This window comes from Ranitomeya imitator, chromosome 4 (genome assembly GCF_032444005.1).
Source record: "Ranitomeya imitator isolate aRanImi1 chromosome 4, aRanImi1.pri, whole genome shotgun sequence".
NCBI classification, from domain to species: Eukaryota; Metazoa; Chordata; class Amphibia; order Anura; family Dendrobatidae; genus Ranitomeya; species Ranitomeya imitator.
In genome coordinates, this window is record NC_091285.1 from 465,936,337 (window position 1) to 465,955,745 (window position 19,409).

Consider the following 19,409-nt stretch of genomic DNA (forward strand, 5'->3'; position numbering starts at 1 on the left):
TAAAGGGTGCATATACAGGCAATATAAGGTTTATCCAGTTTTTTCCCTGTGTTCTTGTCATGGAATTAAACACAGCGTTTTAAACTACCAGTAAGGTGAATCAGATTTCTCAAATCGCATGCACAGAATCTTTAAAGCATTTTTACAAATCTGCAGCATGTCCATTCTTTCAGCTTTTTTTTATCTGTTCAAATGAATTGGAAAAAGACGCTGTTAAGGACTGGCGGAACGCACCAAGTATAGATGGTAAGAAACTAGGTGCGTTCGCAGTCCGAGGTCCACCGTGCAGGTAAAAGACCCTGCAGCTAGCAAGACGGACAATATGGCGGTACACTAAAGGATACACGCGTGGGTTAAACCTCACCCAGCATGAAGAAAGCGATCCTGTTAATTCACAGGACCGCAGTACCGCACTAGTGCGCGAGCAAGTGGTCAGCGGACTTAACCCCAGAAGGGTTTGGAGCCCGATTAGACCCTTGCTGGCGTAACACCGCAACTGGGTGTGTAGAGAACCTTAGGAAATATAAGTGCACAAGAGTGCGAGCGATGCCGCACTAACGGACGCCACTAACCACCCAGACTCGGGTATGGAAAGCGCAAGGCAGGCGCACGGCGCCGTACTGGCAGGCACAGCTACAGGACGCTGAGATGTGTGCTTAGTGCTGTAGGCTAAGTCGGGCGCTAGATAGCAGCCATACACCTTCCGCGAACAGACATTCAATAGGGTAGGGGTTTCCAAGGACGACTTGCACTCACAACATACACACATTAGCAATTGTTTGACAATACTAGCGCATGGCCGTGCGGTCATGCGCATTTTATGTAGCAGCAGCACAGGAAGTGGCCACAGCACTTTTGCCCTTCTAGGACCTGCCAAGAGGACCAATGGAATGTGCTGCAGAGCCTGAGCACATGACCCTCGATCTCCAACGGGAGACCTTACGCTGGGCATGCTCAGTACATGCAGACAAGGACTTAGTCACAGAGAAGTCCGCTCGCTGCTGACCAGCACTGACTTTAATGGCAGAGACTGGAGAAGCAGCACTAACTCTCAGAACAGAGTGAGAATGAGCAAGACGCTGGGACCGACGTCCTTGCTGAGCAGGCTCCACTGCGGCTGGACAAGAATGGGAGACCGCAGCGGAAGTGGCTCGAGATTCCCCCTGTGCAGAAGCAGGAACTCGAGCCCTAACAGACGCAAGTAAAAATGCATCAAAAGCGCAAAAACTTGTTACTTCAAAAACTGTATGCAAGTGTAGCTAGAAGAATTGATGCTTTGATGCTGTTTTTAACCCCTCTGTGATCTTAGACGTACTATCCCGTCGAGGTGCCCTGGGCTTATCTGACCCTGGACGGGATAGTACATAGTAACATAGTAACATAGTTAGTAAGGCCGAAAAAAGACATTTGTCCATCCAGTTCAGCCTATATTCCATCATAATAAATACCCAGATCTACGTCATACGTCATACGTCATACGTCAGTACGTCATAGCCGATCGGCCGCGCTCACGGGGGGAGCGCGGCCGATCGCGGCCGGGTGTCAGCTGCTTATCGCAGCTGACATCCGGCACTATGTGCCAGGAGCGGTCACGGACCGCCCCCGGCACATTAACCCCTGGCACACCGCGATCAAAGATGATCGCGATGTGCCGGCGGTGCAAGGAAGCACCGCGCAGGGAGGGGGCTCCCTGCGGGCTTCCCTGAGACCCCCGGAGCAACGCGATGTGATCGCGTTGCTGCGAGGGTCTCACCTCCCTCCCTGCTCCCTCCAGCCCCGGATCCAAGATGGCCGCGGATCCGGGTCCTGCAGGGAGGGAGGTGGCTTCACAGAGCCTGCTCAGAGCAGGCACTGTGAAGCCTGCAGCGCTGCATGTCAGATCAGTGATCTGACAGAGTGCTGTGCAAACTGTCAGATCACTGATCTGTGATGTCCCCCCCTGGGACAAAGTAAAAAAGTAAAAAAAAAATTTTCCAAATGTGTAAAAAAAATAAAAAAAAATATTCCAAAATAATGAAAAAAAAAAAATATATTATTCCCATAAATACATTTCTTCATCTAAATAAAAAAAAAAAACAATAAAAGTACACATATTTAGTATCGCCGCGTCCGTAACGACCCGACCTATAAAATTGTCCCACTAGTTAACCCCTTCAGTAAACACCGTAAGAACAAAAAAAAAAAACGAGGCAAAAAACAACGCTTTATTATCATACCGCCGAACAAAAAGTGGAATAACACGCGATCAAAAGGACAGATATAAATAACCATGGTACCGCTGAAAGCGTCATATTGTCCCGCAAAAAAAGAGCCGCCATACAGCATCATCAGCAAAAAAATAAAAAAGTTATAGTCCTGAGAATAAAGCGATGCAAAAATAATTATTTTTTCTGTAAAATAGTTTTTATCGTATAAAAGCGCCAAACCATAAAAAAATGATATAAATGAGGTATCGCTGTAATCGTACTGACCCGAAGAATAAAACTGATTTATCAATTTTACCAAACGCGGAACGGTATAAACGCCTCCCCCAATAGAAATTCATGAATAGCTGGCTTTTGGTCATTCTTCCTCACAAAAATCGGAATAAAAAGCGATCAAAAAATGTCACGTGCCCAAAAATGTTTTCAATAAAACCGTCAACTCGTCCCGCAAAAAGCAAGACCTCACATGACTCTGTGGACCAAAATATGGAAAAATTATAGCTCTCAAAATGTGGTATTGCAAAAAATATTTTTTGCAATAAAAAGCGTCTTTCAGTGTGTGACGGCTGCCAATCATAAAAATCCGCTAAAAAACTCGCTATAAAAGTAAATCAAACCCCCCTTCATCACCCCCTTAGTTAGGGAAAAATAAAAAAAAATGTATTTATTTCCATTTTCCCATTAGGGCTAGGGTTAGGGCTAGGGCTAGGGTTAGGGCTAGGGTTAGGGCTAGGGTTAGGGCTAGGGCTAGGGTTAGGGCTAGGGTTAGGGCTAGGGCTAGGGTTAGGGTTAGGGCTAGGGTTAGGGCTAGGGCTAGAGCTAGGGTTAGGGCTAGGGTTAGGGCTAGGGTTAGGGTTAGGGCTAGGGTTAGGGCTAGGGTTAGGGCTAGGCTTAGGGCTAGGGTTAGGGCTAGGGTTGGGGCTACAGTTAGGGTTGGGGCTAAAGTTAGGGTTAGGGTTTAGATTACATTTACAGTTGGGAATAGGGTTGGGATTAGGGTTAGGGGTGTGTCAGGGTTAGAGGTGTGGTTAGGGTTACCGTTGGAATTAGGGTTAGGGGTGTGTTTAGATTAGGGTTTCAGTTATAATTGGGGGGTTTCCACTGTTTCGGCACATCAGGGGCTCTCCAAACACGACATGGCATCCGATCTCAATTCCAGCCAATTCTGCGTTGAAAAAGTAAAACAGTGCTCCTTCCCTTCCGAGCTCTCCTGTGTGCCCAAACAGGGGTTTACCCCAACATATGGGGTATCAGCGTACTCAGGACAAATTGGACAACAACTTTTGTGGACCAATTTCTCCTGTTACCCTTGGGAAAATACAAAACTGGGGGCTAAAAAATAATTTTTGTGGGAAAACAAAAAGATTTTTTATTTTCACGGCTCTGCGTTATAAACTGTAGTGAAACACTTGGGGGTTCAAAGTTCTCACAACACATCTAGATAAGTTCATTGAGGGGTCTAGTTTCCAATATGGGGTCACTTGTGGGGGGTTTCTACTGTTTAGGTACATTAGGGGCTCTGCAAACGCAATGTGACGCCTGCAGGCCAATCCATCTAAGTCTGCATTCCAAATGATGCTCCTTCCCTTCCGAGCCCTCCCATGCGCCCAAACGGTGGTTCCCCCCCACATATCGGGTATCAGCGTACTCAGGACAAATTGGACAACAACATTGAGGGTCCAATTTCTCCTGCTAACCTTGGAAAAATACAAAACTGGGGGCTAAAATATAATTTTTGTGGAAAAAAAAATATTTTTTATTTGCATGGCTCTGCGTTATAAACTGTAGTGAAATACTTGGGGGTTCAAAGCTCTCACAACACATCAAGATGAGTTCCTTAGGGGGTCTACTTTCCAAAATGGTGTCACTTGTGGGGGGTTTCTACTGTTTAGGTACATTAGGGGCTCTGCAAACGCAATGTGACGCCTGCAGACCATTCCATCTAAGTCTGCATTCCAAATGGCGCTCCTTCCCTTCCGAGCCCTCCCATGCGCCCAAACGGTGGTTCCCCCCCACATATGGGGTATCAGCGTACTCAGGACAAATTGGACAACAACTTTTGGGGTCCAATTTCTCCTGTTACCCTAGGGAAAATATAAAACTGGGGGCTAAAAAATAATTTTTGTGGGAAAAAAATTTTGTTTTATTTTTATGGCTCTGCATTATAAACTTCTGTGAAGCCCTTGGTGGGTCAAAGTGCTCACCACACATCCAGATAAGTTCCTTAGGGGGTCTACTTTCCAAAATGGTGTCACTTGTGGGGGGTTTCAATGTTTAGGCACATCAGTGGCTCCCCAAACGCAACATGGCGTCCCATCTCAATTTCTGTCAATTTTGCATTGAAAAGTCAAACTGCGCTCCTTCCCTTCCGAGCTCTCCTATGCGCCCAAACAGTGGTTTACTGCCACATATGGGGTATCAGCGTACTCAGGACAAATTGGACAACAACTTTTGAGGTCCAATTTCTTCTCTTACCCTTGGAAAAATAAAAAATTGGGGGCAAAAATATAATTTTTGTGAAAAAATATGATTTTTTATTTTTACGGTTCTGCATTATAAACTTCTGTGAAGCACTTGGTGGGTCAAAGTGCTCACCACACATCCAGATAAGTTCCTTAGGGGGTCTACTTTCCAAAATGGTGTCACTTGTGGGGGGTTTCAATGTTTAGGCACATCAGTGGCTCTCCAAACGCAACATGGCGTCCCATCTCAATTCCTGTCAATTTTGCATTGAAAAGTCAAATAGCGCGCCTTCCCTTCCGAGCTCTCCCATGCGCCCAAACAGTGGTTTACTGCCACATATGGGGTATCAGCGTACTCAGGACAAATTGGACAACAACTTTTTGGGTCCAATTTCTCCTGTTACCCTTGGTAAAATAAAACAAATTGGAGCTGAAGTAAATTTTTTGTGTAAAAAAGTTAAATGTTCATTTTTATTTAAACATTCAAAAAATTCCTATTAAACACCTGAAGGGTTAATAAACTTCTTGAATGTGGTTTTGAGCACCTTGAGGGGTGCAGTTTTTAGAATGGTGTCACACTTGGGCATTTTCTATCATATAGACCCCTCAAAATGACTTCAAATGAGACGTGGTCCCTAAAAAAAAATGGTGTTGTAAAAATGAGAAATTGCTGGTCAACTTTTAACCCTTATAACTCCCTAACAAAAAAAAAATTGGTTCCAAAATTATGCTGATGTAAAGGAGACATGTGGGAAATGTTACTTATTAAGTATTTTGTGTGACATATCTCTGTGATTTAATTGCATAAAAATTCAAAGTTTGAAAATTGCGAAATTTTCAAAATTTTCGCCAAATTTCCGTTTTTTTCACAAATAAACGCAGGTACTATCAAAGAAATTTTACCACTATCATGAAGTACAATATGTCACGAGAAAACAATGTCAGAATCACCAGGATCCGTTGAAGCGTTTCGGAGTTATAACCTCATAAAGGGACAGTGGTCAGAATTGTAAAAATTGGCCTGGTCATTGACGTGCAAACCACCCTTGGGGGTAAAGGGGTTAAGGCAAAGGTTGATGACACCAAAAATAAAAACCTTTACACATTGCTGTATATGCTAATAGAGCAGCCATTTTACAGGTTACTTATCATAACTTATCGTATATGAACATATGATACGTAAACTGCGTGTTCAACCTGAATAAAAACTTAGCTGCTCCACTTGTCAAGCTACCCGAGTACATTAAATTGATGGCTGATCCCGTCAGGAGTCAGTCAATATTTGGCCCTTTTCAGTATTTTAGCCCACCACTGCATTCCGTTGTTGATGAAATCAGTTAGCTGCTTGTAGAATTGTTCCTAATGGATTAGTTAAGTGTAGAATACATTTTTGTGTGCTGCACTGCATTCTGGGAGACTTACATTTTCCTACTTCAGGGTATCATACAATGCCTTATATAGAGACTTCCAGAGGCAAAGCTTGTTCACGCACTGAGACAGCAACGAATGGTAAGAAAAATATATTTGGCCCAGATGGACCTCTACATGCAATGATGACCTGGGAGATTGTGCTGGATGAACGCTCCTCATTGGAAACATCTGGATTTCGGGATGAGCATTCAACCAATGAGTACTGGAATAAGTTACAAAAAAAAAGTTTTTTATAGTCTGATAAAGCAACAACAACCACATTCCATGGTCTTCATCAGATTTGTGCAAAATGGTCTTTATCAGACTTGTGCAGAATGGTTTTCATAAGACTTAGGTCGGGATCACATATGCGAGAAACACGTCCGTGTCTCGCATGTGAAACCCAAGCTCTGGCGCCGGCACTTGGGAGCGGAGCGTGCGGCTCCATGTATTGCTATGCGGCCGCACGCTCCACTCCGAAGTGCCAGCGCCAGAGCTTGGATTTCACATGCGAGACACGGACGTGTTTCTCGCATGTGTGATCCCGGCCTTACGCAGGCCATTTTTTTGGAAAAAATCGCATACACATGGAGCAGTATCGCATGGTAAGGTCTTAATCTTAACCCCTTCATGACCTTGGGATTTTCTGTTTTTCTGTGTTCGTTTTTCGCTCCCCTCCTTCCCAGAGCCATAAATTTTTTATTTTTCTGTCAACATGGCCATGTTAGGGCTTAATTTTTGCGAAACAAGTTGTACTTTTGAACAACATCATTGGTTTTATCATGTCGTGTACTAGAAAATGGGAAAAAAATTCCAAGTGCGATGAAATTGCAAAAATGCAGTCCCACACTTGTTTTTTGTTTGGCGTTTTTTGCTAGGTTCACTAAATGCTAAAACTGACCTGTCATTATGATTCTCCAGGTCATTACGAGTTCATAGACACCTAACATGACTAGGTTATTTTTTATCTAAGTGGTGAAAAAAAATTCCAAACTCTGCTAAAAAAAAAAAAAAATGCGCCATTTTCCGATACCCATAGCGTCTCCATTTTTCATGATCTGGGGTCGTTTGAGGGCTTACTTTTTGCATGCCGAGCTGGTGTTTTTAATGATACCATTTCAGTGCAGATACGTTCGTAATTGCATTTTAATGCAATGTCGTGGTGACAAAAAAAACGTAATTCTGGCATTTCGAATTTTTTTCTCGCTACGCTGTTTAGCGATCAGGTTAATGCATTTTTTATTTATAGATTGGGCGATTCTGAACGCGACGATACCAAATATGTGTAGGTTTGATTTTTTTTATTGATTTATTTTGAATGGGGCAAAAGGTGGGTGATTTAACCCCTTACCGGCATCGGACGTACTATACTGTCCGATGCCGGCTCCCCTGCTTTGATGCAGGGCTCCGCGGTGAGCCCGCACCAAAGCCGGGACATGTCAGCTGTTTTGAACAGCTGACATGTGCCCGTAATAGGCGCGGGCAGAATCGCGATCTGCCCGCACCTATTAACTAGTTAAATGCCGCTGTCAAACGCAGACAGCGGCATTTAACTACCGCTTCCGGCCGGGCGGCCGGAAATGACGTTATCGCCGACCCCCGTCACATGTCCGGGGGTCGGCGATGCGTCTCCATTGTAGCCATAGAGGTCCTTGAGACCTCTATGGTTACTGATTGCCCGTCGCTGTGAGCGCCACCCTGTGGTCGGCGCTCACAGCACACGTGCAATTCTGCTACATAGCAGCGATCAGCAGATCGCTGCTATGTAGCAGAGCCGATCGGCTTGTGCCTGCTTCTAGCCTCTCATGGAGGCTATTGAAGCATGGCAAAAGTAAAAAAAAAAAGTTTAAAAAAATGTGAAAAAAATAAAAAAAAACATAAAAGTTTAAATCACCCCCCTTTCGCCCCAATCAAAATAAATCAATAAAAAAAATATCAAATCTACGCATATTTGGTATCGCCGCGCTCAGAATTGCCCGATCTATCAAATAAAAAAAAGTATTAACCTGATCGCTAAACAGCATAGCGGGAAAAAAACTCGAAACGCCAGAATTAAGTTTTTTTGGTCGCCGCGACATTGCATTAAAATGCAATAACGGGCGATCAAAAGAACGTATCTGCACCGAAATGCTATCATTAAAAACGTCATCTCGGCACGCAAAAAATAAGCCCTCAACCGACCCCAGATCACGAAAAATGGAGACGCTACGAGTATCGGAAAATGGCGCAATTTTTTTTTTTTTTTTTTTAGCAAAGTTTGGAATTTTTTTTCACCACTTAGATAAAAAATAACCTAGTCATGTTTGGTGTCTATGAACTCGAAATGACCTGGAGAATCATAATGGCAGGTCATTTTTAGCATTTAGTGAACCTAGCAAAAAAGCCAAACAAAAAACCAATGTGGGATTGCACTTTTTTTGCAATTTCACCGCACTTGGAATTTTTTTCCCGTTTTCTAGTACACGACATGCTAAAACCAATGATGTCGTTCAAAAGTACAACTCGTCCCGCAAAAAATAAGCCCTCACATGGCCAAATTGACGGAAAAATAAAAAAGTTATGGCTCTGGGAAGGAGGGGAGCGAAAAACGAACACGGAAAAACGAAAAATCCCCTGGTCATGAAGGGGTTAAACTTTATATTTTTTTTATTTTTTTCACATTTTTTTTTTACTTTTTTTAAAAATTTTGCCATGCTTCAATAGCCTTGATAGGAGGCTAGAAGATGGCGCAACTCGATCGCCTCTGCTACATAGCAGCGATCATCAGATTGCTGCTATGCAGCAGAAATGCAGGTGTGCTATGAGTGCCGACCACAGGGTGGCGCTCACAGCTACTGGGGATCAGTAACCATAGAGGTCTCAAGGACCTCAATGGTTACTATACAGAAGCATCGCTGACCCCCGATCATGTGATGGGGTCAGCGATGTGCTCATTTGCGGCCACTTTCGGAATAACTGGGGTCTGTTTAAGCATTCCGAAGTTATTACCTCATAAAATGACACTGGTCAGATTTCAAAAATTTGGCCTGGTCAAAATGAGCCCGGTGACTTCAAGCAAAAGAATCTCATTGGTTGTCAGTGGTTGTACGAGGCATGTCAGTTCCCCACTGTACATCCTATTCCAATGTGAGTTCTGGTGATGCCATGCATGCGAGCGTTTCAGACCGGCATCATCGGAAGTCACTTTGGGATAGAATGTACAGTGGGGAACTGACATGCACCATACAACTGCTAACTACCAATGAGATTCTTTAGCTTGTAGTCACCGGGCTACATAAAGGCAACAGCCTAGCTGGAAACTAAGCCACCTCTTTTTGAAGAAGCATATGGCGAAACGGCGTCGTCAGGGTGGTGGCATGCTGCAATCTACTTGATAAAGCACTGGGCACTTTTGTAAGTACTTTCATCTTCTCAGGTCTAACATGTGTCCTCCTTGCATTCTTATAGATATCACTTCTGCTGCAGCTAATGGGTTATACTAAAAGCTCTTTAATATAAGCACATGCACTTATGGAGTAAAGCCGTTGTTTGCGGGTACCTGCTTTGGAAAGTGAGGAGTGCTATTTTAGGACTATTCTGACCATTACACTTTTTTTCCATTCTGATCATTATTTCATAGTCTGCACGTGTCACTTTTATTTAATCTGTTTTAATTTTTACTATGTATTGTTTTAAATTATTTGAATTAAAAGTGTGATATTTAATTTGCTTCTTTGCGGTGCATCCTCCTTTCCCTAAACTATGGTTATATTTAGGGTTGTGTTGGTACTAATTAATGTGAGAGGAATATTCTGCCTCTGAATATATGCTCTTTAAAACTGAATTTTAGAAACAATATCAAAAGTGCAGAGAGCATAATTTGAGTCTATGGTCACAATATGAATATCACAAAACATGGTGTTCAAATTAATTGGAATTGGATCATTTTTAAATTGCGTTTCCACATTAATTATTTATATTATTGAATGTGAATGGGGTCTGCAATTTGTAGGTTGAACCACACAGTTAGAAAAATGTTGCATAACCGCTGATTTAATATTGAATCAGGATTCTTGAATCATACTTTATTTTGTCATTTCACTAAATTAACTCCGGAACGGCGGAAAAATTGAGTATCACTGTATTTGAAACTATTCACCTACATAGCCCCCAATGGATTCAAAATGTTGGTTTGACATGAATCCTACTGGATTTTTACATTACAGTGTCATATGCCAGACAGTCTGAATGAGGATGTAGAAGTCGGTGTATGTTTTTGTAGCTTGTAGTGACATTGTACAATCCAGCTTATCAGGCTCATGGTCCTCTTGGTGGACCCCTCTGCTTCACCTCTATTAAGCACGATAATCAGTACTGGAATGTATTGTGAAACTGGGATTTCTATGGCGACCATGGATACAGGTTATGCACTCCACGCTTTTGATCTTTTCTGTGGGAGGTCATCCTTAGCATTTACAAACCTTTTAATATTTTATATAATTGTTCAATTAACCCACTTTACAAATGGAACACTTATTGTAGAGTACTTAAGAAGATGTGTTTTTAACTGATTCCGTATAAGGCTGATGAAGACCACATAATGTGGTTGACACGTGTTGCTGTTGTTTTACCAAACAATAAAAATCTGGTTTTTTTTGCCACTCATTGCACTATTGATTTGTGGTATGGTCATTAGTATCATACCCAGTTTTTAGAACCGGGAGCTTTCATCCAGCATGATCTCCCCCAACCCCCAAGTCCTCATTGCGTTGCACATAGAGGTCCATCCCGACTGTTATGATAGTGTAGCAACTCACATGAGAAAATAGGTAATACACTGAAAACTGCAACTGACTCTGCTGATCCCTGTACAAACCAGAGATTCTGACAGCAGTCTCTAGTGGTTCCTGCTTGAGGTGAGATAGCTCTAATAACAGATTAGACGATGGCAACTTTGACCTATGTTGCCTGAAAGGCTGTTGAGCACTTCATGGTCCTCCTAAAGAGCCATAGGGCAGAGCAGAGGTTAAATTACCTACAGAAGGGAAAGTGTGCTAAATTAGAAACAGATTCCACAGTGAGTAAAGTAAACCATGAATTAGAAAATAATGGATTAAGTACATACTGTTTGAGAATATGCCACCCACTTCCTAAAAAGAAACAGAAGATTAGTGCAGGGTAAAGAACATAAACAGCAAAGGAGTAAACCCTAGCTGGTCTTTCACTGACTGGCTTAAACTACAGCAGTATGGCTGGACATCCAAATGAGAAGATCACCAGCAGGAAATATCAGCAGGGGGAAAGTATATAAAGCTGAACCCGAAAGGTGATATGGCAGAAAATTAGTAAATTAAAACACCTGTTATTTTAAAAAGACTGATGCAAGGATAACAGAGACTAAACACCTGGAGAAAAGGTGTATCTGCTTATGTGTTTATGGTTCCATTCATCTCAGAAGGTAATGCACCATGAAATGCTTGTTTTTCTTTATTTCCATATGTTTCAGAATGCTGGGAAAGTCAGTACTGTGTAAAATTCTAAATGCAGTTGTGGAAGAGATAATACTGGAATGCTTGTGGTAACTCAAGTCCACACAGCTGACTTTTTATGTTCATGCTTTACTTTAAAGAGGATCTGTAATGGCCCCAAATGCTATTAATCTGCAGATTAAAAATGTAACAATTCTGAACTGAAAGCCCAGCTAATGGGAGCAAAAGCACTGGAGCCACCATCTTTCTGTCAGAGGCATGCCAGGAGCAGCTCCAGTCACTGCTCAGACACTTTGATTGACAGCTTGCTCTGGAGCACATCTGTGCAGAGTGAGCTGTCAATGTGCTGGGGCATGCTTACAGCTGCCGCTCACAATGCTATCACTGCACCAGCTTGCCTCTTTTCCTGAAAGCTATAGGCTCCTGGGATGAAAAAAGTATTTTTTTTTTCAGGTAGCTTTTAGTAAAGCGGCTGGAGAGCATTGGAGTTGCACAAAGAGAAATTTGCTCAATCCGCAGCTTAATTTTCTTCCATCTAACATTCTCTGACTCCCCTCTTATTTCTTCTACCCCATATATGCTGTGTCTATACATAAAATAAAATACCACATAAAATATCACACCACAAAGCATTATTCCTACTGGAGTTCTGCACTTAGGTGATTCATAAGTCACACAAGATACTACAGTTCTGTACTCTAACTACCGTAAGTCATAAAATAACCATTACCACGGCTTTATTATGGATATTAAAACATTTCTTATTAATGTGTCACTGCTCCTGTTTTTACCCTGCTGCTGTAGGTTTTAGATGAAACAGTTATAATTAAAGACCATTTCCTACTAAAAATAAAAATTACCAGTATAAAATGTCCTTGAGTTGTTCTCTTAAATTAAATATATTCATATTCTGATAAAGTCTTTCTGAGCTTAAACTAAATTTGCTATTTGCATTCGGTGCAACCATTTCAAATGTTGAAACTGAACATATAGAAGAAAATCTGCAATTGTGTGCACATACGGCGTGTATACAGTTTAGTCAACTGGAATATTCATTGCAGTGCATAATTTCAGTAAAAGAAACTGATGTTACAAGTGATGTGGCTGCTTCTAATAACTTACCGCCACAGTGACCTCAAGATTCTGACTATGTAAGTGTTAGTTACTGAAATATTGATATTTCATTCAAGAACCAGGGAGATCTGGTAGAAATGCGAACATAGTCTAATGGCTGAGTTGTAATACATTAAAACGTATTGTAGTGTTTTATCTTTTTTTTTTTTACGTAAATAGTCATTCTGTACCATCATTAAGCTAATCCTTAGGCTCTAATGAAATTACACTGCACACTATGTTAAGTGTAAAGTGGACCTGTCACATATGTTATGATTAAGACTAGAGATGAGGGAACCCAAGCTGTAAAGTTCAAGGTTGGTATCGGACACCTAGTCTTCAATGCTGAACTCCAAACACGAAATTCTCCCGAAAGTCCGTTTTACTGTTTGGATTTTGGATGGAGCGAGAGTCTGCTTCCTTGGGCAGCCCCCTAGCCCTTAAGACGATCATTTTACATCCCTTTTATAGCACAAAAGTTAGGCTACCTATTAACATCTATGGGCTTTGGGTTTGAGATCAAGTTCAGGTAGAGATCTGGTACCCGAACCAAACCTTGAACTAAAGTTCGGTGGAACCTGAACATCCACGGGTCCGCTCATTCCTAATTAAGACCTTAAAGTCGAAACGCGTCAACAAATATGTATTGTTACAATGCCCATTACATTTTAATGGATATTAAATAAAAAGGATATTTTTTATTTACACATAATTTTGAAGCCAAATTTTCTTTTTTTGGATCTGTCACATGGTCGACTACTTCTTGGTGTCCACCTCAACTAGGTCTATACTGCTAAAAATGAGGCACACTGTGACTCAGTCTGCATCATTTTAGTCAATGGCCCATCAGCTTGTATGCCCAAATCTCGTTTTATGGGGTTGGACATAAGTCCTAACAGGGTCATTGAACATACGGCCAGATGTGATGTGAACAGTCTTAAATGTCAAGTTACGCTTTTCTCCGTCAAGATACAGTGGGAAAAAAATGATTTAGTCAGCCACCAGTTGTGCAAGTTCTCCCACTTAAAAAGACGAGAGAGGCCTGTAATTGACATCATAGGTACACAGGGCCGTATTTGCCACTAGGCACGTGAGGGCACGTGCCTAGGGCGGGGACAATGCAGGGGGCGGCACCTGAGCAAGGTTTTTTTTTTTCTTTTTTTTTTTAAAGCTGGGTCACCTCCCGAACGACCCCGCCCCCCCGCCCCAACTGGCCGCTCACCCTCCCTCCCTCCTGCCTCCCACCCGCCCTCCTTGAAGACAATACTCACCCTGCTGCTCCAGCGATGCCTGGTCTCGGCGTCTGGAGCTCGTCCTTAATGAGCGGTCACGTGGTACCGCTAATTAAGGTCATGAATATGCGCATATTCATGACCTTAATGAGCAGAGCGGTATCACCTGACCGCTCACGCAAGATGAAGGTGCAGCGCGCCGGGAGTCGGGACAGCCAGAGGGACGTCGCGGCTGCGCGGTGAGGAGCAGGTGAGTATGAGGGATGGGGGGACAGGGGAGGGGGGAAGAAGGAGGACGGTAAGCCGCGCCATTCAAGATGGGGGTGGAGGAATATGAGCCATGCATACAGGTGTGGGGTGTGGAGGAATATGAGCCATGCACACGGGGGGGGTGGAGGAATATGAGCCATGCATACAGGGAGGGGGGGGTGGAATGTGAGCCATGCATACAGGGGGGGTGGAATGTGAGCCATGCATACAGTGGGGGGTGGAATGTGAGCCATGCATACAGGGGGGGGGCCCTGTAGGTACACCACAACTATGAGAGTCAAAATTAGAAAACAATTCCAGAAAATCACCTTGTCTGATTTGGCAAGATTTATTTTTCAAATTATGGTGGAAAATAAGTATTTGGTCATTTACAAAAGTTCATCTCAATATTTTGTTATATATCCTTTGTTGGCAATGACAAAGGTCAAACGTTTTCTATAAGTCTTCACAAGGTACAGAAGGCACACACTGTTGGTGGTGTGTTGAACCATTCTTCTATGCAGTTCTCCTCTAGAGCAGTAGAGCAGTGATGTTTTGGGCCTGTCACTGGGCAATATAGACTTTCATCTCCCTCCAAAGGTTTTCTATGGGGTTGAGACCTGGAGACTGGCTAGGCCACTCCAGGACCTTCATATGCTTCTTTCAAAGCCACTCCTTCGTTGCCCTGGCGGTGTGCTTGCGATCATTATCATGCTGAAAGACCCATCCACATTTCATCTTCAATGCCCTTGCTGATGGAAGGAGGTTTGCACTCAAAATCTCACAATACATGGCCCCATTCATTCTTTCATGTACACGAATCAGTCATCCTGGTCTCTTTGCAGAGAAACAACCCCAAAGTATGATGTTGCCACCCCCATGTTTCACAGTAGGTATGGTGTTCTTTGGATGCAACTCAGCATTTTGTCTCCTCCAAACACAACGAGTTTTGTATCTACCAAACAGTTCTACTTTGGTTTCATCACACCATATGACATTCTCCCAATACTCCTCTGGATAATTCTAAATGCTCTCTAACAAACTTCAGACGAGCCTGGATATCTACGGGCTTAAGCAGGGGGACACTTATGGCACTGCAGGATCTGAGTCCCTGGCAGCATAGTGTGTTACTGATGGTAGCCTTTGTTATGGTGGTCCCAGCTGTATGCTAATCATGCACTCGGTCCCCCCGTGTGTTTCTAGGATTTTTATTCACTGTTCTTGTGATAATTTTGACCCCATAGCAGTCCCCAAGCGATACCTCTAGTAAGAGTCAAGCACGTCCCTAGTGGGAATCCAAAGCCATACATATTGGGAATCCAAAGCCATGCATATTACCTCTAAGTTGGCGCTCACACTATAGTGGTTCCTCTGTCTGCACATCTGACGTCTTTTTTCTTGCACAGTTGCACTTTATGCCCGTGACTTGCACATGCCTTCCATTATTCTCACCTGTTTTGTATTAGTGTATTGTGCTATTATGTAATAATACATTTTTTGTATATTATCTTGTGACTGTGTTGGTCGTATCTTTGGTTTCCACACTCCTGTGTCTATGATGTCAATTACAGGCATCTCTCATCTTTTTAAGTGGGAGAACTTGCACAATTGGTGGCTGACTAAATATTTTTTCCCCGCTGTATCAAGTTACAAAATGTTCCTTATGCGCCATAGCAGGTGAAACATTGTTATGGCCTCAGTTTTACTCTTGTAATTCCTTTCCTTAATCTTAACAACACATTTTACCAGGAATTTCTACTTTTTTTCTTTTTTGAATGTTTTTGTCATTTCCCTGATTTTAAGCCACTTGTAATGTTCTTTTGGATTTTAATCAGCATCTCTTATTTCAGGAGCTTTTGTTCTCACTTGGCACAGCAGCCATCTCATCACACAAGTGAACGTGATTGCCTTGTTATACTATCATGTAGAAAACATTTGAAATAAAAAATGCTGTATGGGTACAGTATGTCTATGTTGTCTAGATATGTAACATTTGGAAATGTTACTCTTGACATGATTATCAGTTAATCATCAGTAAATGGCTCGTTTTAGCTTTATTTTCCTCATTTTTGTATTTATTTTCATTTTAGTTTTTATGTTTAGTTATGGCAAGACTAAAACTAAAAAGTAGCCCTGGTTCACAAACCCTAGCAGCCCATATACAATATATTCCTCATTCCAATCTAGGAATAGCATTGTGCAACACAAGATACATTGAATGTACTGTACTTTCTCATACCTGTCACCCCCCTTAAACAGGTTGTCATGCGGTCCACGGATAATTTTTCTTTACCATGGTTGTGCAGATGTAGAGAAGACCAAACACACCAATGATAATCTCCCGCTCTTCGATGCTGTTTTTGTTGACAGCGTGCAATGGTGACATCTATAGAGCATATGACCGATCCTGCAAATCGCAAGACTCACCGGTCAGGACGAGGCAGACAGAACGAGACCACTGAGCCTGTGGACAACAAACAGTGAAGCTGCAATAAATGAGTTTAGCTGTGTTTAATTTTTCATAAGTACTAAAAACTTTTAAACCTAAAAAGCAATTTAAGGTTTAGCTGACTGCAGCATTTCTGTAGAAGCAAAATCACTGTAAAAACACCTTGAAATCACACCATGAAAAACACTGTTTTTTTCTTACGTGGCTGCAATTCACTAACACTTAGACTAAGGCTATACAATGATTTTGGCCACAACACACATCATTTGTCCGAAGCTATACCACGAGGCACTGATGCTATGCTATCACGCGCAGCTTAGTGTCTCTGCTGGATGCCAGGCTGAACACTCAAATCATGCCAACATTCAGCATGGCATCTAGAAAGAGTAGATCTAGACTTTTCAAGGGACAAATGGATTATCTTCTCATCACACAGGTGAGAATTATGTTTTATTATTATTTCCCATCTTTTACATGGTACATTGGGACAGGTGAGTATAACTTTGCTTTGTTATTTTTCATTTTTTCAAAGAAATGGTTAAAAGGAGGGGAGTGTTTATTTCAAATAAATGACTTTTTTCAGGCTGTGTTTTTTTTTTTACAATCTGACTATGAGGTTAGCAATGGGGGTGTCTTATTGACCCCTCTCTATTACTGACCCCAGGGCTTGATGTCCATTGCCAATACAAAGCTGACATCAACCTCAATACTATTACATCACTTGCCACCGCACCAGGGCAATTGGGAAGAGCGAGGCTAAGTGCCAGATTTGTTGCATCTTATGGATGTGCCATTTCTGGGGTGGCTGAGGGCAGATGTTGGTAGCCTGGGGAGGGAGCAATATCCCTGGCCCCTTCCCAGGCTATTAATATCAGCCCACAGCTGTCTGTTTAGCCTTTGCTGGTTTGAATGTATATGGGAACCCTAATGTCATTTTTTTCTTTGAGATCCCCATTATAAAATAACCAATAAAGGCTAAGCAAACAGCTGTGAGCTGTTATTATTAGCCTGGGAACCTTTTGGGATATTGTCATGTTTCCCAGATTATTAACATCAGCCCCAAGCCATGAGCTTTCCCTCTACTGATTATGAAATTATGCAGGAGGCCACACCATTTTTTTTTACATTTTATGCTTAATTTTACACAGGATGTATGCAGCGGGTGCTGAATACAACTCCCATCATTGTTGCCTGGTCATGCTGAGCACATGGAGACCAGTCAACAATGATCGGAGCTCTCTTTAGCAGCCGGCGCTTGGGAACAGTGCTTTTTGACAGGTGCTGGTATGTGTCATGGATGTCATCCGTATGTCATCAGTGTGCAGCATGTCTGTGGTGCTCGGAAAAGACATGTCTGCGGGTTTTTTACATGAACACGCAGTTCATGTGAAAAACCTGATGTGTGCACCACCATTAAACAAAATGGGTGTGCATGTTTCCGTATTTGCAGTCCTTAAAAAACGGACCGCATACAAACACAAAAAAGGGACATGTGAAGAAGGCCTAAGGCAGCACACAGGTCATATTGCTTCCAAGTAGAAAGCAGTGCTGCTTAGTGTATTGATAGAGACACTTCCTTGGGCGCACTATGTACAGAACTGCTTTAAGAGCTAGCAGTAAGGGCAGTCAGACACTATTTTTGCATATATGGTGCATACCATTATTGTTTCGGTCAGATTCGTATTGAATCTGCTAATTTATAGATTGTGAAAAGCCATAATCTGTGCATGTACTCTTGTTCTAACTTCCCATGCGGAGATAGAAATATGCCTAGTCAAAATGAATAGGTTGTAATCAAAGTGGCTAAATATATTCTGATAGCCACAGTAAAGCCAATGATTCCTTTGTATTAGTATAATGCAAAGTCTTGTATTTCACCACTGTAAGTAGATAATGTGCCATACTTAATCTGACAAATATTTTCTGTTCTGCAGTTATCAGATTTCTACTGACACTTGGAGAATGTACTGCAATCAGCTTATCACATCACTGTAGTGCCCAAGAGAATATTACTCAGGTACAGTTTTTCCTTATTTTAATGTTTTCCACAATCATGAGGGCAGGAGAAGAAATAATAATCAATCTTTCATAAACTCTGGTTGCTATGATTTATGTCTTTGTTGTTCTACAAATAAGGTCTCATTCACACAGCACTTTGGTGTCAGTATTCTATCAGTATTCTATCATCATCATTTAAGCCAAAGCAAGAGTTTGTTCAAAAAACAGATGAAGTGCAAATCTTTCTATTATACATGTTTGGTTTTATTTTGACATGCAAATATATATATATATATATATATATATATATATATATATTTATATATGTATGTATATACCACTAACTGTATTGTGAGTGAAGCCTAAAGCTTATTCCTAGCTATCCGGAATTTATTGTATAAGCTTAGGCATGAAAGAGAGGTGGATCCTCTGTTGTGCAAGCAGGGCTTAACTAGAGTGGGACTGTCTTGCCGTGGGAGGTGGGCTCACACAATTTAAAAGTAATAACTATATCAGTATACTCGGGACTACAGAAAATGAGAAGGACTTGGGTATTCTGGTTACAAGTAAGCTGAGCAGCAGTACTCAATGTCAAGCAGCAGCTGCAAAAGCAAACAAGAATTTAAGGTTGCATAAAAAGAGAGACAAAATCCCGGGATCCCAACATATTGTTACCCCTTTATAAATCAAGTTCAAAGGCGGGCAACTAGATTATTACAAGAGATGGAAGGCTTCTCATTTGAGAAGAGGTCGGAAAATGTGGGCTTGTCTAGCTTAGAAAAAAAGACATCTCAGAGGGAATCTCATATGTATGTATGCATGTG

The 19,409-nt window shown here is 42.0% G+C and overlaps 1 protein-coding gene across 6 annotated transcripts in view; it reads left to right on the forward strand.

Annotated features, from left to right (window-relative positions):
• APBA2 (amyloid beta precursor protein binding family A member 2) overlaps positions 1 to 19,409 on the forward strand; it is a 734,370-nt gene that overhangs the window by 88,664 nt on the left and 626,297 nt on the right. For 4 of the 6 annotated variants that reach the window (XM_069765829.1, XM_069765831.1, XM_069765833.1 and 1 more), the window contains exon 2: positions 18,522 to 18,604. The exons of the other annotated variants lie outside the window; for them this stretch is intronic. The gene's annotated coding sequence lies outside the window, so the exon portion shown is untranslated. The remainder of the gene's footprint in view (positions 1 to 18,521; positions 18,605 to 19,409) is intronic. 6 annotated transcript variants of the gene reach the window in all.